Source organism: Mytilus californianus, unplaced genomic scaffold (assembly GCF_021869535.1).
Source record: "Mytilus californianus isolate M0D057914Y unplaced genomic scaffold, xbMytCali1.0.p SCAF_57, whole genome shotgun sequence".
Taxonomy (NCBI): Eukaryota; Metazoa; Mollusca; class Bivalvia; order Mytilida; family Mytilidae; genus Mytilus; species Mytilus californianus.
Genome location: NW_026262709.1, coordinates 339681 through 357256, shown reverse-complemented (window position 1 = coordinate 357256; position 17576 = coordinate 339681). Strand labels below are relative to the sequence as shown.

Sequence of the window (17576 nt, the reverse complement as noted above, 5' to 3'; positions counted from 1 at the left end):
GGATGGTAAGTGAGTACAAGGGGTGTTCTGTTAGCTGCTTTATTCTTATCTTTGTACGCTAGAAGTTCTTGGCGACTAGTTTTGTTTGCTCTTTCGAAAGCGCTATCAATGATGTTGTTATTGTATCCTCGAACAACTAGATGTTTACGTAGTTGTCCAAGTCTAGCATTTTGCGTATTTTCAGTAGAGCATATTCTCTTGATTCGCAATGCCTGGCTGAATGGGATGCCACGGGAGCAGTGTTTAGGATTGCAACTTTTAGGAGAAAGGAATTGATGTTTGTCCGTTTGTTTGGTATGAAGGTCCGTTATAATGGTTCCGTTCTTGATGTAACTCGTAGTGTCGAGGAAGTTTATTTTCTCCATAGATGATTCATATGTAAATTTTATTGAATGGTGGAAAGAGTTACAGTGTCCTAGAAATTCATTAAAATGTTCTTGTGGGTCTGTCCATGGTATGGAGCACTAGCCAAGAGGCGTTTTTCAAGTTGGCCCATAAATATGTTGGCATATGACGGGGCCATTTTTGTGCCCATACTAGTACCGTCTATCTGGAGATAATGTTTTTCATTGAAAGAGAAGTTGTTGTTCTCTAGCACTAGTTTCAGAAGTGTAACAAGGCACTCTGTTGGAGGATTTTTTTCACTACGAGTGTTCCATACCTCTTCACACGCTGATATTCCTTCGTCTTGTGGAATGTTGGTATATAAAGAAGACACGTCCATGGATGCAAGTATAGTATTGCTTGGTAGAGGATTGAGGCTTTCCATTTTCCTTAGATAATCAGTCGTATCTTGGATGTAAGAGGGTAGTTCTTTCACATGAGGTCTTAGATGATGGTTTACAAATTCTGATATCTTTTCAGTTGGATGACTATTTGCTGAAACAATTGGTCGACCTGGATTGCCCGTTTTATGTATTTTAGGCAACATCTAGAATCTTCCGGCCTTTGCTTCGTTCTCAAGAGGTCGGAGATAATCAAAGGTGTCATTGTCTATATGTTTTTTGTCGAACATCTCTTGAAGGATGGTGTTGATCCTTCGAATAGTATTTAGTGTTGGATCTGTGGTTAATTGTTTATAAAAAATGGAGTTTGAAAGTTGGCGATTTCCCTCTGCTATGTAATCTGTTTTATTCATGACAACCACAGCGCCCCCTTTGTCGGCAGGTTTTATTACGATATCCTCTTGATCTTTTAACGCTTTCAAAGCAATGCTTTCTGCCTTGGATAAATTATAATTTCTTGTATTTGTTATACAGGACTTTATATCAGACCTCACGTAGTTAATGAATGACTCCAAGTTATCATTTTTACTCTTAGGTGGTTTCCATGAACTTTTTTTCTTAAATTTTGGGATGGGCGTGACTTCTTCATTGGTGTCAGTATCTGAATCTGTTAATACAGCTTCTTCAAAGTTTTTCTTGCCCCTATTGTAGAAAAATTTTTTCAAGCGAAAACGTCTAGCGAATTGGTCTAAGTCCTCGTCTAGCTAAAAGTTATTTACATTCGATGGGATAGGACAGAAGTTTAAACCTTTACTTAAAAGAGATTCTTCAGCACGTGTAAGTTCTTTACATGACAAATTTACAACAATGCTTTCAGTTTTTTGTGTCCGTATTTTGAATTTTCTTTTTCTAGGGACCTTATGGTTTGTTGTATTGATATCATTCATATCCTGATTTAAATAGACAGTATGAATTTTATCTCTTTGAAATTTATTCCTTTGTTTTTCTTTATGTTTGGATAGTTCAATTTTTTCAATATCTGCGAGGCGACGTTTAATTATTGGTAAATCGTCACGTGAAATGTTACTATTGTTGATGATATCTGATATTTAATTTACAATTTGTTTGTAATTTGTGGTTGTAAAAGAAAGTAACAGTTGAAGTAGCTGGATTGAACAGTTAAACAGAATTTCATTCCAACGGCTCATGAATCTTTTGGATTTATGTCCCGGTGCCTGGGGACTCACTTTGATGTTTAAACCTTTTGGTACAGTTCTACTTTGAATATATTTTTTTAAGTTTGATAAATGATGTTCAGTTTGTAGTTTCTTTTTAGTTGAAGATCTTAATTTCTTGAAATGCAGTGCGCTATCCATGTTGTAAAGATAGCGATAGATTTGAATGGATTACACAAACATTTGTGAAATGCGTGCTACTGAAGATAATAATATAAGTGCCTATAAATAGCAGCACATGACATACAAATCTATGGGAGTGTGGATTAATCAGTACAGAGATTAATTCAATTACACAAATAAAATTATAGATTGCCTAACAATGTAATTTTAACACACTATTTAGTATGTAAATATAAGAATGTTTAAAATATTTACAAAATGATGAAAATAAACGCAATATTTCGCTAGACTAACTATCTTTATCAAGCGTGCATCTATCCAGGTGAAATCGGATGTAGATGATAAGAAACTTTTGCAGCTCAATGTATATGTTGCATTTGAATTTAGCTGCCTTGAAAATAATACATAATTTGGATGAAGTTCAAGATTTTTACAAAATTGATAGTTGAAGTTAGCAACGTCCATTGGCCAATATTACAGGATAAAAAGGATGATGCTGTGTACTAAATTATTCATTATCTTTCCTGTATCTTTTCTCATCTTTTTCGTTAAGACCATCAGGTTCTAAAGTGTGGAGTTGGTGGATCCAAAAATTTTCTCTTCTCCTTCTCGCCGTGGTGTCCCACTCGGTGTTGACTTCTATGATTTGGAAAGTAACATTATTCAAAGAATGTTTCGTTGAACGAAGATGTCTTGTGAGAGGACAGTTTTTGTTGGTTTTGTACCATGAACGATGGTTATTAAGCCGAATATTAAATTTGTCCATTGTTTCTCCCACATACTGAATGCCACAAGTGTCACATGTTAATATGTAAATTGAGTTCTCCGTTTTACAGTTGGAATTTGAGTAGATGGTATAATTTTGTTTAGTAACGGAGCTGATGAAAGAACTGCTTGTATTGGCAGCTTTACAACACAAGCAGTTCCTTCTACCACATTGTTTGTAGCAACCGGGAGATGGAGTAGGCTGCTTTGCTAATACAGATGTCACTAATTTGTCACGGATGTTTTTAGGTCTTCTGAAGGCCATGACTGGTGGTGAGGAAAAAACTTTTTTAAGATTTGAATCATTTTCTATAATTTTCCAATGCTTCTGAACAATGGAAGACACATTTTTAAAATCAGGATGGTAAGTGAGTACAAGGGATGTTCTGTTAGCTGCTTTATTCTTATCTTTGTACTCTAGAAGTTCTTGGCGACTAGTTTTGTTTGCTCTTTCGAAAGCGCTATCAATGATGTTGTTATTGTATCCTCGAACAACTAGATGTTTACGTAGTTGTCCAAGTCTAGCATTTTGCGTATTTTCAGTAGAGCATATTCTCTTGATTCGCAATGCCTGGCTGAATGGGATGCCACGGGAGCAGTGTTTAGGATGGCAACTTTTAGGAGAAAGGAATTGATGTTTGTCCGTTTGTTTGGTATGAAGGTCCGTTATAATGGTTCCGTTCTTGATGTAACTCGTAGTGTCGAGGAAGTTTATTTTCTCCATAGATGATTCATATGTAAATTTTATTGAATGGTGGAAAGAGTAACAGTGTCCTAGAAATTCATTAAAATGTTCTTGTGAGTCTGTCCATTTGAAATCAATATCGTCTCCTGGTTGCTACAAACAATGTGGTCGAGGGAACTGCTTGTGTTGTAAAGCTGCCAATACAAGCAGTTCTTTCATCAGCTCCGTTACTAAACAAAATTATACCATCTACTCAAATTCCAACTGTAAAACGGAGAACTCAATTTACATATTAACATGTGACACTTGTGGTATTCAGTATGTGGGAGAAACGATGGACAAATTTAATATTCGGCTTAATAACCATCGTTAAGGTACAAAACCAACAAAAACTGTCCTCTCACAAGACATCTTCGTTCAACGAAACATTCTTTTGATAATGTTACTTTCCAAATCATAGAAGTCAACACCGAGTGGGACACCACGGCGAGAAGGAGAAGAGAAAATTTTTGGATCCACCAACTCCACACTTTAGAACCTGATGGTCTTAACGAAAAAGATGAGAAAAGATACAGGAAAGATAAAGAATAATTTAGTACACAGCATCGTCCTTTTTATCCTGTAATATTGGCCAATGGACGTTGCTAACTTCAACTACCAATTTTGTAAAATCTTGAACTTCATCCAAATTATGTATTATTTTCAAGGCAGCTAAATTCAAATGAAACATATACATTGAGCTGCAAAAGTTTCTTATCATCTACATCCGATTTCACCTGGATAGATTCACGCTTGATAAAGATAGTTAGTCTAGCGAAATATTGCGTTTATTTTCATCATTTTGTAAATATCTTAAACATTCTTATATTTACATACTAAATAGTGTGTTAAAATTGCATTGTTAGGCAATCTATTAACCATATATATATATAAGGAGATGCGGTATGATGGCCAATGAGACAACTATCTACCAAAGTTCAAATGAAGTGAATATAAGCAAGTATAGGCAATCGTCCGGCCTTCAACAACGAGAAAAACCCATACCGTGTAGCCGGCTATAAAAGGCCCCGACATGAAAAATATGAAACAATTCAATCGAGAAAACTAACGGCCTAATTTATAACAAAACAATTTACGAAAAACAAATATGACAGACATAAACCAACGACAATCACTGAACTACAGGCTCTTGGCATGGGACAGGCACATACAAATGTAGTGGGGTCAAACATGTTTGAAGGTGCCAACCCGCACTCTAATCTGGGACAGTGGTGTAACGGCACAACCAAGAACAAACTATGCATAACATAATATTTTCTGTAAAAGTTACTTTACTCTGTGACATTATAACGGATATGTATCAAAACTGCAAGACAGTTTTTCTGTTCCGCCTTCAGTCTAGCAGAATAATTTGTATTGTTATAAGAGTCTAGGAGCAGGGCTAATATTGATAGGCATAGATGTTCTGATAATTGCCAATATCATAAAAATAAAAAGAAACCGTTGAAATGGATAGTGGTAGTAGTGAGGATATTACATAGAACAAGTGAAGGGAGATGTGGTGAAAATGTCTTGTAGACAACAACCGAACAACTACATTGTAGTATTTTCCATATGTCAGCCTGAATTTGAAGAGACCCACAGCAGATATTTCAAGATATTTCAAAATGTGGTTCCAATTTGTTCAATGTCTTATTGAGTGATTTAAAGGGAATTGTGGAATTTGCTTTGATATATAAGTAAAAAAATAAATGAATAAATGAATATTAAGTGACGTGTTTGTTTTTTAGCAATTTTATAAACAAAACCCTCAATCATAGCAAAAGTCCTAGAAACCCGATTTGAACTTTGGCGTATAGTTGTTTCTTTAGAATCATATCGCATCTTCTTCTTTTATATATATCTTTTACTCTCATAGTTTAGGAACTTGTTTGTTTTTCGAATCTTAAAGTTATTTGGTGTTTAGATTTTAAATGTAGTGTATAGAAATGGTCGGATTTCAAGTCCAGGCCATTTATAACCGACTATGCGGTATGCGTTTTTCTCATTGTTGAAGGCGGTACGGTTGCTTTTTATTACTTACATTGACTCCATTTGATCTCTGGAAGATAGTTGTCCTAATGGCAATGATACCACATTTTCTTATTTTTGTATGGATCGGTGTCAGAATAATAATTATGTTTGAAGAGGGTAAATCTTTTTTCGTGTTGAATACAATCATGCGTTTTCTTTTTGGCTAAAGTAATGTAATGTTAACAAAACATTAATCTTGGTCAGAAGGGTATGGTTACATATTTTATTATTTTGAGTTCAATAGAAAAAATTCTATATATCCTATGTATCATTTGAAATAATTATTCGGCTGTACACGACCGAATTGCAATGTTCTTTTTTAGTAATTTATGGTACTTTGTTAAATATAAATTCTGGATACGAACCGTTGGAAATAACGTATTTTCGACAAAGATTGAACTGAGTAGAATGGGGAAAAACACATCAGACACTTTTAGCAATTCGTAATCTTAAGAGAAGAAAAAAACAACATTATCATTCGTAAGGCAGACCAAAACTCAACAATGTATTCTTGACAAAGACATGGATTATTTACGTGAAGGGTTAAGATAATTAATTAAGATATTATACAGTACGAAGAAATTGCTGAATTCAAGAACGTGCATCATGTTCTCCTCTTGAATATAAGTTGCCCCTGGACATTAAACTTACAATAGTAATCAATCATCAGGAACATGTATTCTCTATTTTACAGATGTTTGTGAAAGCAATGACTGAAATGAACCTAAGTGGAGCAATGCCAATATTAAGTTTTGTGAATTCTAATCTGAATAAAATCATCAAAGGTAGGTTTTTTTCTGGTTGAATAAATCATTTGTGTTATATGTTAAATCTGTTGTTTATTCTATATTGCGAAAGTTTTAAGTACTTTGTATACCATATTATTTTGTCTAATCTAAAGTATTCTATAAGTTCTGTAGATTTAGACTTTTTATAGTGCATTTATACAGTAGTGATTAGTATAATTTATTAACACCAGGTGCAGAGCTAACACTTCAAAATGTTCCTGCAATTTCATCAGCATCATTAATTATTAGGTTACGTTCAATAGACATCAATAACATCATCAAACCTTTAAATTTTAGTCTTCTTCTTCTCTGATATATAAAAATTGACTACAACCATTATTGACATTAATAGTAGGTCACATTTGTTATCACAATGCCAGACCTTCATCAACTTATTTCAAATGCAATTTTGGGACTTCCGGGAGATGTCGACTGCTGATCATTCATTGTCTGACTTCAAAGACATTCACCATTCAGTGTTCAGCAAGACAGACGATAGGGTAATTTTAAAATTCAAGAACTGGCCACAAACAAACAACTAGATTTGACAGATGCAGTTCCACCTTTTTTGTCCACCATCAGTATTACCTTCAATAGTGTAAGGTATACCTCCCAAGTTGATGTATTGGTGACCAGCATGGAAGGAGATCTTGAAAATTGGATCAACACTTGATGGTATGTAACAAGATTTCTGTACAGTTGTAGGATCAATTTAAATGTTATAATTCAGTTTCGGGCATGACATATTTTCTTTTAAAGATTTTAAAATATATATTTTCATGAAATGGAAAAAAAAAATCAACAGTGTTGCCTTTAAGAGGGTATAATCTATGATTGTATGCAATCTTGATGTATGCAAAATACTCAATAAAAGTATGTCAGTTGTGGGTACCGTCTTCTACACACATTTATTTATATGAAAAAGACGTTAAAAAGGGATGTCAGTGTTAAGGATGTTCGCTCCTCTTGTTTTTGATTTTTTGTCAGATATTCGGAATCCTCTGGTTTTATCCATGTTTTCCATTAAGAAATTTTGTCCACTAACCCCTACTTTTCTTTTCATAATTTTATTACATATAGTTTAAAAAGCCATATTTGAAAATCTTATAAAATCCTTGTTATTTTTTCAATGTTTTTGAAAGAAAAAAGGTGCCAATGTTAAATGTATGAAAAATCTAGAGAGAATCATTTCCCGCCAAATGTTCAATGGCTTATATCTCGTAAACAAGCACACGGACCCTTCATTTTTTTCTGCTTTTTTAGTTCCTTCATTTATATACTATCAATTTATGACAGTCTTTCAAAAAGCTTGTTATTTTAAAACAGAGTAGCAAACATCCTTAACAATGTGAAAGTACAGGATAATAAGCCATTACTTGAAATAACAAAAATTTGAAACCACATTATTTCTTTATCACTGACTTTAACATATAAAATTAAGATATATTTAGAATAAATGCAGTAAATATTTTGTTTCGGTGTCAAAGTAAGTTTGATGACACATTGATTCGTGAAACCTTATCAAAGAATATACAAAAAAAATAAAATAACAAAAATACCGAGCTCCAATGAAAAATTCAAAACAAAACGGCAAAATCTAAAGCTAAAATACAATATATTGCTTTAAAATATGACATGCTTCTACAGCAAATTTATAAATTTTTATATTATGGCACTTTGAAGTGTAGATTTTCATCGACAACCTTATAAGATATTTCAAGATCATGAAAATTATCTGGTATGTATTAATTTGATTGAAAATATTTCTTTATTACATCCCATTTATTATTATATTAGATCCTAATCTTTCATTTTAGGTTTACACAACAACATCTTGGTTGGTGGAAGGATTACTTAGTTACCTTCAGGCAAGAGAAAAGCAGACAAATGTACATCTGCAGAAATGTATGAAAAGGTCAGCAATTCGTTTAGTAAAAAAAAACGTTAGTTCATTTAACAATTAAAACTATTGGTAATACTGTAAACTCAGAAATATTTGCGATGTTTTTATTATTGCTAAAATTGAACATGATAGGTTTCGCAAAAATAAAAACTTGCATTGAATGCAGCATATCCTGACATTTAAATATTTAGTATCACATCTGTGCCAGCTGTTCAAGAATCGTGATGACAAATGCATGCAGAAATTTACATATTTACATCTATGTGATGAACACACTCAATATCTAAATGTAACAAAATATTGAACTAACTTTTTTCTCTTGTATATTATGTCAGACAAATTTTTTTTGTGTTTTTTTTGTAAAAAATCAGTCATATTAAGTCAATTATACAGCACATCTGTTAAAAAAATTAAATTAAGGGGTAGAGAGTTGTAGAAACAAAAAAATGTTTCTTGTTATGAAGGTTGTCAATTACATTGTTTTGAAATTTGTACGTTATTTAGCACCCATCTTATATTTAAACTCATCTTTAAAACACATTTTAATATTAAGTTGGAAGTTCGATAAATTAATAAATTCATATAGATATGTGTTGCTAGAATCTGTTTCATTTATTCCTGTTCACGTTATGCAGCTCTTATCTAAGACATGTTTACTGGTTCATACTTTGGTTTGTACTTTTAACTCCTTTGACCTACTTTATTGTAGAGATATGAGACAGGGTTCAATGTTGTATCTTTATACTGATATACATGCATATGTGGTATATTCCAATAATTTAGTTTATGCCGATTTGATGACAATTCTTGTTGTAATTTTTTGTATTTTTTTTTACACTTTTCCACAAGCATTCAATTTGCTGTTTATTTTGTATGTATCATTTATTTGTATCTAATTCAAATATTGATATGTCACTTGGAGATAATTGATAGCGCAATGACAAAAATGTTAAATTAGAAGCAGCTACAAACTTGTCTGATAATTTTTAATGACTAAACTGGGTGGAAGATGAGTTATTAAATGTAAATTGCTTTGATAGTCATTAAGTTATATGAATGTGAAATGTACAGTGTTTATTAAACAACCAACATTATTGTTTTTATACGTATTAATATGCATGTGTCATTAAGTATAAAATGATATCTGTTGTATTTTATTTCAAAGTAATTTTTATTTTAGATTTATTGAGTTTTAATTATTTTTCTATTGTTTGAATTTGATACAAAAATCAGTTTAAAATAGGTAATACATGCTAATACAATTGAAATAGCATGATGCAAATTGTATTAGACTTTCATAAAAGGTTTTAATCAAGAATGTGTTTGTTTCATTGTCAGTGCAATGTTTTTAATTAATGCATGATTTCCTTTTTAGGCATTTCATTTATGGATTAGTCCTAGTGATGTAAGGACTTACTTATAATTTTTGAAATTTGAATAAATTGTGTTTTAGACATTAGATGACACGACACATCTACAATGAAATGGTAGAAACTGTAGAAGTTTCTAATTGTGAATATGAATATAAGTTAAATAATATTTTAGTGAGTAATTACTGTAAACCAACTAATTTTTGCGAGCGATTTATTTTCGCGACTTTCGCGAGTAGAAAAATAATTCAAATATAAATCGTAATATTTACAAGTTTTTACAATGGTCAGAGAGAAACTTGGAAAATGTTTTAAAAGATGACAAGCAAGACAATAAAAAAACAGGACGGAAATGGTAAGGACAGTACTGGGATGGAAATACGGAATTTGTTTGATTGAAATTTGCATTTATAAGATTTTGATTTAAGGAAATAATCTCCTCCTTTTTTGGTTTGGGTTACAGTTTACGTCCTGAATGTCAAGCTCTTCAACATTTGTATTAGATTTTAATTTTAATCATCTTAGTCTCAAGCATCATTGAAGAGACAATAATTGTCGAAATGCGTATATGGTGCATTTAAATTGGTACCGTTAATGTTACGAGACAACCTTTGGGTCACCAGGAAGGGAGTAGTTGGATGGACAATTTCTGTTCATCCTCTTTCACAACTAAATCCTGCATAGTCCTGTAGATTAGAGGACATATCATTTTTTCATGCTGACATGCATATGGGTTCATTTTATTATTTCAGTTACTGCCAGGCAAAACCATTCATTTTGAAAATTTCTCCTCCCCAACAAAAATATAAAATGGTCGTCTCCTTAACGAAATTATTACTTAAATTGGGGGTGGGGGTGTAATTACCTTATACAACATGTATGTAAGTATTCTGGTGAAGATGAATTCCATCTTTTTTTCTTCAACACCCAAGCTGTATGACTGTACGGAACATTACCGTACTGGTTAAAAGATTTTTTGTATCTTTTTAGTTATGAAGACATGTATGACATACAATGCTAAAACAACTGTCAAAAGAAATATATCATGAACTGATGAATGACAAGAGCTGTCTCCCTCTATCATATGACTTTGTATGTTCCAAATGGAATCCATACTGCAAGTTTTATTTGATTTTATTTACCAGTACATTATATGAAGTTCTTTTCTAAATAAACGTATATTGTAGAAAACAAGGTTGGAAAGTTCATCATTGGTGTTCGGGCTTAAAACTATGTGTTAGTAACTGCGGGTACAACCTCGATTGGTACGCCATGTCTTCTTTTACCTTTTTGTGTAATTTATTGACGAGGAGACGAGTGACATTAACCATAAAATCTTCTTTTTTTAATGCACCCGCCTAACATACGGCTAAATCATATACCATTCGAAAGCACATCATCTGTAGTGTTTTTTTTTTTTGCCCGATCGTCAAATATTCGTACTGTGCAATATCCGTCCAATCACGATAAAAGGTAAAGGACGGACATTTGTTTTTAGAAGTTGTTAGTATTTATGCAAATGTCTTCTAAAAAATAGAATTATGTAAGGAAATATAAAAAAAAAACTTTTGAAGTAACTCTTTAATCGTCACCTTTCAAAGGCATTTTAAAGTATTAATGACGTATTCTTTATAAATATCGCATTTTCTCAGAAATTTCAGTGAAAATGATTAAAATGAGTGAAAACCAAAATTGTCGTATGCGATTCAATTGATTATCACCATTGAACCAAATAACATACTTAAGTACTAAGAAAGTTTTGACGTCATCAAAACACTGCAATCACGCTTCTCGCTAAACAGCTTCTCAAACAGCCAATCAGAACAACTCATGCTGTTGCCAAAAAAATCCACCATCTGCAAAAAGAGTGCTTTTTAGTTGTTCTACGTTAAAACCATTTGTATGAAGTCAATACTATGCTGCAGAAACATAAATCTCAAAAATGCAGAAAAATGTTCACAGGATATAATACACGCGAGATCCATGCTTTTAGGTGGAATATAAGGAGTGATATTTCTCTGATAAAACAAAGCATTTTTGATATTGCTATTTATTACCAAATGAATTTGCATAATTGAAACTGAGAAATAAATATGTATTTGGACCAATTTTTTCCCAAATTTTCTTGGCAATGATTTTGCATTAAAATTTTATGGTAGATGTGCCGCATAATATTCTCGTTTAAGGCATTAAGAAAACTAGAGAACTATTTAAGTATATAATCTGTCATGCATTGTTTGAAAATTGTCATATAAAAAACTTATAAAATAAATGTTTACATTTAAATTAGGCATAAGCTAGAATATTTAGACAGTTATTAAAAATGAAAATTGTGGTTGAAATTATCATGTTTTTTAATTGGTTTCATGTCATTCAAACCAACTTACTTGAGTGGATTTGTTGTTTTTTTTTTTGTTGTTTTTTTTTTTTGGCGTTGGTTTGAAGTATTGTCTTTTCCTAAAATTACATTAAAAAATAAATCCTTTAAACGTTAAAAAAAAAAACAAGCAAAAATTTTTGCATTCCAATGTTTGCATAAAAAATAAAATAACAAAAATATCGGATTCCAAGCAAAATTCAAAACGGAAAGTCCTTTATCAAATGACAAAATCAAAAGCTCAAACACATCAAACGAATGGAAAACAACTGTCATATTCCTGACTTAGTACAGGCATTTCCTTATATAGAAAATATCGGATTAAACCTGGTTTTATAGCTAGCTAAACAAATATGTCAACAGAGAAAAACAAAATGGCATATAGTCAAAGCACATAAGCAAAAAATGACTATAACACAATAACACAATGGCGGTATGTATAAGTAACGAGCCACGCCAAAAGGATATTACCAAAAAAGACATGCTTTTGTTTGTTTGTTTGGTTTTTTTGATTGCGCAAAGATCTCATAACTGCAATAAGTTGTTAGTATTAGTTAACATGAAAAAACCCATAAAAATGGTATGTATAAAATCAATGTGACAAACAAGCGTTTAAAAAGAGATAAATTAGAATCAGATTTATAATAGTGAATTTGAATTGCTATCTATTTAACACTTTTTGAATTTGTTAATCATAAATAAATCCGTTGATGTATATTCTTCATATGTGCACTTTAAAACTTTGAACTTCACTCAAATCTACCAAGCGATGTAGGAGGAGTATTTCTCATTTTAAAGTTTATTTTTAGACTCACGGATGGATATATGCATGACAAACAAAGACAAAAAAGCGTAGGGACAAGAAAATTTCACATTCAAGGCTAAAAACACACACACACATACACAAATACATGTACACATCGATATTTTTGTTTTAAGTTCTATTGTGATTTCATTAATTCACCTGAACAAGCTGGTTATATGTTCTTTGTTTGACAGAAAGAAGACGATAACAAGGAAGCAGTAGCATACCATAACCGAAGAAACACAGATAACAGCACGACCAAAGCGAAAATGTCGGACAGACAAACAACAGTCCTCAAAACACTACATCGAAATGTACAAACACTTATTTGTCTACCTAAAACCGGTGGTGATCGCAGTTGGTCATGAACGGTATTTTCAATCTTCCACAATATTAATTTTTCGTCATATTTGATAAAAGAAATAATATATGATGTAGTGGTGCTAGCATAAAAAAGCAGGATTAGTGATTGAAAAGCGCGTGGTGCAAACAGTATTCATTGGAATATCGAACGAGAATAAACTTCTTTACATGTCTTTCACTTTCGATATCGAAAACCCATATTTTACTGTATATACCTTGTATATTCCTTAAAAGTTAAAGCATTTGTATTACCCCTTTTCAAAAATGGTAAATTATATTTATTTCCTGATATTGACAACAATCGATGTGTCATCTAATCAAAGAAAAGCAAAAATGATTCCTATTTGCAGATAGTGTTATTAGGACAAATGCAAAAGCTTCATTAGAAAACTGATTCTTGGCCAATATTATATTGTTAGCAGTTTAGAAAGACGAAGAAAAAACACTTAACCTATAAACGATAATTTATTTATTTTTTACATATAAATAGTCGTTTCCTTTGAATATAACAATGAACCTAACAATTCATGTAAACATACCTCTATCTAACAAAGTACTGGTACAATCGTGTTACTATGCCTTCAATTCTAGAACTTTACTGAATATTGTTTACAAGATGATCATGACTCACAAAATTAAAATGCTTATCCCTCGATAATTTATATTCAAGTAATAATCAAATGCAGTATTTACATGTTTTCGCAAATGTTACCTCAGGCTTTGTCATATTGCGTAATTCTTTTTAATTACGTGATAAAAAGTGTAATTCAAAATCAGTAGTCGAGACAAATAGGAAATTGCATAATATTATGTAATATTATATTTTAACACATTATTATGAAATTTTCTCATAAAAGTTTATCAAATAATTTTCTTACTACATTATGGTATTTCGTAATTCATAAAATTTTGGAAATACATAAGATTAGAAGAATATTTTAATTTCAATTAATTTTTTCGGTTGGTTTAAATGGCCGCGTGACTAATTTTGGGAAATGTCTTGCATAAAAGTTTTGTCTGAGTGGCGTTCATACCAGGGCATAAGGAACAATTGTCAGATTTTCCACGATAGGACGAAAAATCATCCCAACACGCCGATTTATGTTATTTTTTGAAATGGCAGGTACCAGTTTGTGTATAGTCCATTTGACTTCTATATATTTGCAGAAATAAATTCTTAAAAATCTATTTTTTTAAATCATTATTATTGTATGTTGATATATGAAATAAACGAACTCAGATATTTTGGTCTATAACTAAGAAAATTACCCATTAGGTCTCTATGTTAATTTTATTTTTTGAGGTAGTAAATACTTGATGGAATGAGTGTAAATAGTCTAACAGGCGTCGAATCAAAATAAAAACAACATTCATGTGCTTTGAATATCTGTTTCATTGTATCTTGCGACTTTGCACATTTGAATATTAAAATAACCTAAACTGACCAGCAAGTAAAATTTAATTTCAATTATGTTTTATGTCATGTGATTGTTTAAATGTCTCATCAAATAACAAAGTATTCTCCGTTGTCCAATGAAACAAGAGGTTTATTTGTTTATATTCACAAAATCACGTACATACTAGTATCTCAGTTACCCAAAACCATAATTTTTATTTGCTAATTGAATGATTTTTTGGGAAATGAATATCTAAAGATTTATTGTAAAATAAATGGTTTCTGCCACCTTAAACATAATTTGATTTTAACATATGATAAAATACGTTTTTTTAGGGGTTCTACATTTGTGTGATGTTATATTTCTTTTATTCACAGCCTGTTGGCAAGTAAATATTTTTTTCATAGATATAAAGAATTATCAAATATCAAAAAAGATAACTCTGTTTCCTATTACAGACAATGACATTCAATGGAACACTATTACAATGACTATGTTCACCTTAGAATGATTTATTATCATTAAATACAAAGAAGAAGTGATTGCAAAGAGAAAAAAAAGTAATATAATTTCCAGCATTATACTAGAAAAGCTGATTATACTGTTTACCGTAAATTGGGACATTTTGGCGTTTTTTTCTCGAAAGGCATGTGTTTTATTTTGGTGCTTCGTCCAATTGATATGTTTAATTTTGGAACAACAGTAGTGCGCAAGCTCCTTCATATCTACCTTTATTTACCCGTTTATTGACAAAATATCATTGAATTTCTCAAACTAGAAACATGACAAAGTACGCAATATTGGCGTTTCAATTTTTAGTGTTTGCCTTATTTTCGTGTGTTTAATTTTGGCACTTTCATTGGAGGCACCAAATAAACCAAAATAAGACTACAACCAAAATAACCCAATTTACGGGGTATTACCTGTTATAATGATCAATTTCACATGTTTTGAACATTTTTTATATTTCTTTACAGTTTAAATCTTGATTATATGACTCCTCTCTTTTAATAGGTCTATTACATACTTAATGCTTTAGGAAAGGCCAAAGAGATATAAAAACAGGTCTGTCCCATCAGGAATAGTGTGACAATTCTTAAATTTCAACATGCAGCCTACATAGTTTGTTATAAGGATAAGAGGGGAGAGTGTTTGGGATTTGATGTACACTTAATTCAGTGCATCCTGGATCTTCAACGTGATATCAAGAAAATTTATGTATTCATAGCTAAGCCGTTTTAGGCACTGCAGTCGGCAGAAAAGTGGTAGTCACATGATTTCAGACTATTTAAGCCTTCGGACAATGGAAAAGTACTTCCCGAGATCAGCTGTAAGTGGTTTCATACCACACATAAAACAATACACTAAAGTGTTTTCGCAGGCATTCATTATACCAGAAAACTCACACAATATAATTTGTTAACTGCTAGCACAATTAATTTAAACAAAGTTTAATGTGTTCAAAGCAGGTTGACGGCTAGTGACAAAAACCTTGAATTTGGTCTAAAAAGTCTATGTATGATTTTTTTTTATGATGTAACCATATGCACTGTATGTATTTTTAATGCTAAATGACTACAGAATTCAATCTGACTAAAAAAAAGGGAAATAACTTATTTCCAATGAGTGGTTAAAGGTGGCAGGTACCAGTTTTTGTGTACCAGAAAATGTGTTCAACGCAGATTTTTTTTTATTTTTAAGAAATGAAATATATAGTTGCATCATGTGGACCGGAAAAAACCCAAATGAATGTAAATTCTAGGCTATTGTACTACATTAGTAAGTAATTGCATACACAGGTTTCTTATAAAACCATTGAATCAGAGGTTTAGAAATTGATACACGGCTATTTCTTATTGAATTAATTAAACTAGAAGTATATGGTGGAAATACGACTATTTCTTATAAAAATCTCTGAAACAGAAATATATATGTTGACATATGCCTATTTCTTATAAAAATCTTTGAAACACGGGTATGCAGGTTGACACACGTCTATTTTTTTTTATTAAAATCTTCAAATATCTTGAAATAGGGAGATTGATACACGCTACTTCTCATACAAAATTTACAAAACAGAAGCATAAAGGTTGACATATGGCTATTTCTTACAATAATCTTTGAAACAGGGGTATACAAGTTGTCACGCGCACATATGGCTATTTGGTGTCTTCCCGATTGTCCCACTTTTTGAAAAAACAGGTAAAAAAGTAACGAAATTTTGTGGGACAATTGGAAAGTTTAAATGTGGGACAATCGGGAACTGTTTTGATAGTAAATAATTTGTTTTATAGTGTGTAGGAGGTAATTACAGATAACTAATTAATGTAACTTATAAAATATGAAATGAACATGAACAAAAATAATAGTATTTACATATTTCATATTTTGCTCATATTAGATGTATTAGGTACAACTGAAGTATCATAAAACATAAAATATGATATAAGTAATAAAATAGCACATATCAAGCACTTCTCAGTTCGCCATAAATGTATGATAAAAAGAGATACAATTAGGCACACATAATTAATAGCTTAATACAATAAAGCACACATAATAAACAATTTAATTCATTAAAGCACACATATGACACGAAGAGCAGATACTATAAAGCACACACAACGCAGAAGGTACAACAATATAGCACACATTACACATAAATATAACAATAAAGCACATAATACATAACATAAAAATCACAACACATCATATAATTGCAACAAATTTAGTCTAAGTGTTACAAATAAGAGGCAATGTTAGCATACTGAAACACACTAACATCACCATTATGAAGATGATGTTTGAGTTCCTGTAGATGTTGATTGAGTTGTGTGTATTTTTTTCTATTTGTTGATCGTATTCCACCGCCCGAAATGGTACTGGATGATGGCCACTTCGTAAGCGGCCCATTTGTCTTTAAGGTAGTTCTGTAGCTTGTATATGAATGAGTGTGGTATTGAGATC

At 31.5% G+C, this 17576-nt stretch overlaps 1 protein-coding gene across 2 annotated transcripts in view; it reads right to left on the bottom strand.

The window, feature by feature from the left end:
• The window catches only part of LOC127703941 (uncharacterized), a 40315-nt gene extending 26423 nt beyond the window's left edge, over positions 1–13892 (bottom strand). For both annotated transcript variants that reach the window (XM_052207980.1, XM_052207979.1), the window contains exon 1: positions 13752–13892. The gene's annotated coding sequence lies outside the window, so the exon portion shown is untranslated. The remainder of the gene's footprint in view (positions 1–13751) is intronic.
• Between the last annotated feature and the right edge of the window lie 3684 nt (positions 13893–17576).